The following is a 5,000-nucleotide window of genomic DNA, read 5'->3' on the forward strand; positions in this document are numbered from 1 at the left end:
GCAGGAGATATGAGCTTGGGACGCACACATACACACACACACACACACAAACACACACACACACACACACATACACACACACACACACAACAACAAACACACACAACACACACACACACAACAAACACACACACACACACACAACAACAACACACACAACACACACACACAAACACAACACACACACAACACACAACACACACACAAGACACACACACCACACACACACACACACACACAACACACACACACACACACACACACACACACAAACACACACACACACATACACATGCTTACACACACACTCACTCACACACACACACACACACACACACACACACACACACACACACACACACACACACACACACACACATATATATATATATATATATATATATATATATATATATATATATATATATGCGTGTGTGTTTGTGTTTGTGTGCGAGATGAAAAATAGCTCGCACTTTGAAGATATTCATTCTCATTCATGCCTTGTCTTCCTTTTCTACAAATGTTGCAGTGAACACGGTTCATCATCTTCATCATCATCCTCTTTCTCGCCGACATTATCATCATCACTATTTTTTTATCCTTTCTTTGTTCGATCTCTTTTCAAGCCACTATATAATGTATCCGTTTCAATCCATATTTACTAAAATACGGATGCTCAACCACGAAAAATATTCCACAGTGAAATTCACATGCCTAAGCATGAGACAACATTTTTCCACATAGAAGGTCATTGGTCACCTTCTCAAGGGCACGTAAATCACTCGGAAACAGCAGGCTGGCTTCAAAACATTTTTGCGGGTGATATAACTATACAAATTGTTGTTTTAGATTTTCAGATGTCCATATTGTAGATCATCTTGGTGAAAATAATAATTAAAAAAAAAAATCTCATGTCTAGTTCCTGTAGTGATGGTTTGGACTTACGACGAAAAGGATGATCATTCCTGTCTTGAGTCTGAATCATGAGTCAGAAACGGCTGGCGGAACCTCGGTTTGAAACATCATTATTTTTAGCGATTTTCTTATTTCGTTTAAATAAACGAATGTCCCACGTAAGGTAAGCAGTGTTAATTTGTAAATATTTTTTTGTATCTTATATTCATATCAATTGTTAATATTAATCATGCCTATAAATATATTGCTACAAAAAGTAAACTGGAAGGGGTGGAGTAAATTTGAGTTGTATGGCGCATCAGAACTCGTGTGTGAAAAGCTGTCGCATGGTAGATTAAAAAGTTGACTGTCACTGTTCAAAGTTGTTCTTTGAAAATTATCTAGCAGAACAGTAGCCTAACTGAAAGATTTTTTATGCAGGGAAACGGTAGAAAGAAAACATTTTTCTGAAACCTCCAATACAGGGGTTTTACCTTTTCCTTGCCATGTAGCCTCTAAACGTTCGTAGTGTTAGCCTTGTACTCTCTCCCCTCAGTGATGATTGGCAAAAACGCAATCGCATTCATTTTAAGCCTTCATAACATACTAAGGTGTTTTGACTGGACACATTGTCTCCCTTCAGAAGCATTTTTACCAAGCCTAATGCAGTCAAAGGTCTCAAACTAGTACACAAAATTTAACATTAGTTTGAAAAAAGTGACAAAATATACACAAATATGAATAATTTTTTGCAAAAGAACTAGTGCATGAAGCTGCGCCTAAGCCCCATGTCGATACATAAATAGAACATGTGATGCTGCTCTTTTTTGCACGTAGGAAATATCTCATCCGCTACAGATAACCGATGTTATATATGTGTTTTCAGTTGGTGCCTATCATGTCTCCTACGAGGATGAGCAGAACGAAATCAGAACGGCTTCCTGGGTGAAGACGCGACATCGAACTTTGATTCGGGCTCGAGTCTCCGCGGTCCCGAGTCCCGTCGGTCTACAGTCCAATTTCGATGCCGGTGCCTCTTTTTCAATAGTATTGAAATAGGAAATAATGTAAATGAGATGACTATTGTTAAGAGAATTTCGGTACTAGTTATAAATACATTATATAATATAGAATTGTAGTGTATTATATGATATGTGATAAATTATATCACACACTGTTATATATACTACTCATTGTATTTGCATTGTATATATAATAAGTCGGTCATTAGGCCTATAGTATATCTTAGGTTGATACGTACCCAAATTAGACTTCTTTTTTATTATTATCATTAATGATCGATTATAATTGAGTGTGGTTACCACCGAACACATTAAGGAAATAGCTAGGTATGTAATGCCACAATTGCACATACATTTATTTCATGTGCTGAATCATGCATATATGTAATTGCTTTTGTTTGTACAGAACTATGATAATACTATTTAGCATGGGTAATTTAAATTAGAAATGATACCCATGTTCAGAAATTATATCATCATGAACAAAAGTAAGCAGTGCTAATATAACCGAAGTTGCTGAATATCGTATGATAAATACATGAGTATATTATTAGCTTTTTTATGTTTAAAATAAGTCGCATAAAAAAGAAAATTCGTAAGGCCATTATATTTCTAGGGATTAATACCGGGTTATATTATTAAGAACGCCCAAAAGGGACTTCATCACGAGTTTTAAATCACTGAAAAACAAACATCACAACCACACCGTTCATCCACATAGTATAATTACCGACATATATATCGAAAAAGGCATATATTATAAATAAAGTGTGATTCAGTTGCAGTTTCACAGCCTATGAACCGCCATAACGCGAACCGTATGTTATGCGGGGGGCGGAACTGAAGACCTTCGACGGAACAGCTGAGAACACACAACAAACACTACTGGAGTTGTGGGTTAACGTGTGTGAGCATATCTGCCCAGTTGCTGTTATTTTTTATTGTTTTTTGTTGGTTCTACTCTGGGGGGGAATCTAAAATTGGGAGGTAAGGATAAGACACACGAACAGACACTGCTGGAGAAGGTCATGTGAGATAGAAATGGGTGAATGTCAAGGATTTCTTGATCTTGCACTTTTATTTTCCGTATTCATGAGCTACAGGAAGTGAACTGGAGTCTGATTGCGATTGTAAGGCTTTGGGTTTGTGTTAATAGGCTGTCGATTCTTGGCATATTGAAAGAGAAGTAAAAGTGTTATGGTTTTGAAAGGAAAAGTCAGTGGTATAATCAAAATTTCGTGTTGATTTATTGTTAGAAATATGTGCATTTTACACTTACTTAAGTAAGAGATAAGACTAACACATGAAGCCAGTTCTCGAATGTTGACAGTTAACTTTTAAAACTATTGGCTAGTGCACATTCTCTGTGAAATTTTACTGAACTTTTAGCCTTTTTTGACTTGTTTAAGGGGAAGTCATTTCTTGGTAAATATTCATAATACCTTCCCAGGACCAATCATGATGATGGATTCTTCTCATCCTCTACATCCCAAATATATAGAAATTATGCTGTGGACCCCTCCCCCCCCATACCCATAATCCCAATAGCATGGGAAGGCACGAATAGTACCAGGGAAATTGAAGGATAAAATATGAATAATAGACAGAGAATTCGTCAATATATAGTCAAATGCAGAGGGCAGTGCTCCCTGTAATCCCCAATTGGGGGATGCTGCCCCTCAACCCCTACCCAAGGCAACAAAGAATCCACCATGTATGTATGGTAGGATAGAGCATAAGGACAGACTCCCGCATTTCAGTCTTATGGTAGCATAGAGCGTAAGACAAACTCACCATTGAGTGCTCCCATGTGTTAGTCGTATGCTCTACTGAGTGGTATATATGTGGAGGATTCTTTTTCTTCCATTTCAGAGGTTGGGGGGCAATAGTGACTGATACTGTGTATGTTATTCATATTTTTCCCCACAATTTCCATGGTACCTTTAATATCTGCCTCTGCTTTTGTGGACCAAGATTGTCAAGAATAGGGGGTTTGTGGAATAATTTAAATATATTTTTAAAGTAGAGAGCGAGCGAAATCCAAAATACCTTTGTGATCAGTTATGCAAAAGTATCCTAAATAATTACCCATACCTTACACCAGCATACCAAGAGGACCATCATGATTTCAACAAAATCTTTAAGCTAAAATGAAAAAAATTTGCTTAGTTTTCCAGTGTAATAGGCTTATGATGTGCCCCTCAGTTTTTAGGTCTGTGGAAGAGCTGTAGGAAATCATTTTAAATATGTAGCAGACTAGCCTTAGTAAGAGTAAATGAGAGTTGGTTCTTTTGTAATTAATTTGAGTTTATATAAGCCCAAGATGAGAGCAGTCTGCTGCTGCATTTGTTGAAGTTATTGTTTAATGTGAATAGTGTAGATCATATTATTATGCATTGTGATCTTCTTTTTCTTCTGCTTGTTATTACTTTATTATTATTGTTGTTATTATTATTATTGTTGTTGTTGTTGTTATTGTTGTTGTTGATGATAGTGTAGTCATAGGTTAAATGAAGAAACTATAATCAAATTTATAACATATTTCTCCCAAATTTTTATATCTATTGTTGTTATATATCCACAGTAGTCAGTTATGTGCAGTCTTTAGCAGTGTTATATAATCATTGTAGCATATATTTTGTACTGTAAGCATGTCGTTATTGCATTTTATATAAGACCTAAAGAAAATATAGATTATTATAGATAACTCATCTGATATTTAATATTAAATATGCTATGTCTAGATAAGTACTTTTGTACCAAAAATCAAGAATTTTTGGGTCAAATACTCATAGGATTTCTTTCTTATTGCCAGAGAACCAAAGTCTTCAAGCCACACTTATCAAAATTAGCTGTCTGAGCTTAGAAATTATGCATTTATGCATGTAAGGGCAGATTGTCTTTGGAATTCTGATATCATAACAACCCCAAAAGTAAGTTTTATGGTTGACTGCAAGACAGTCACTTTCATTGTATGTATTGCAATTTGTTATTAGACATCATTGTCATTAACAAAGTCTTTATCAAGAAGTGTTGTGGGCTTTGTGTGTCATGCTGTAACATGTATATTCTGGCAGGATAGAG

At 35.8% G+C, this 5,000-nt stretch overlaps 1 protein-coding gene across 1 annotated transcript in view; it reads left to right on the plus strand.

Moving 5' to 3' along the window:
• Positions 1-2,204: 2,204 nt before the first annotated feature.
• The window catches only part of LOC119573719 (sorting nexin-29-like), a 17,005-nt gene continuing 14,209 nt past the window's right edge, over positions 2,205-5,000 (plus strand). Inside the window, 2 exon segments of the mRNA XM_037920830.1 lie at positions 2,205-2,903; positions 4,732-4,849. The gene's annotated coding sequence lies outside the window, so the exon portion shown is untranslated.

Source organism: Penaeus monodon, chromosome 1, assembly GCF_015228065.2.
Source record: "Penaeus monodon isolate SGIC_2016 chromosome 1, NSTDA_Pmon_1, whole genome shotgun sequence".
In the NCBI taxonomy this organism is placed as follows: domain Eukaryota; kingdom Metazoa; phylum Arthropoda; class Malacostraca; order Decapoda; family Penaeidae; genus Penaeus; species Penaeus monodon.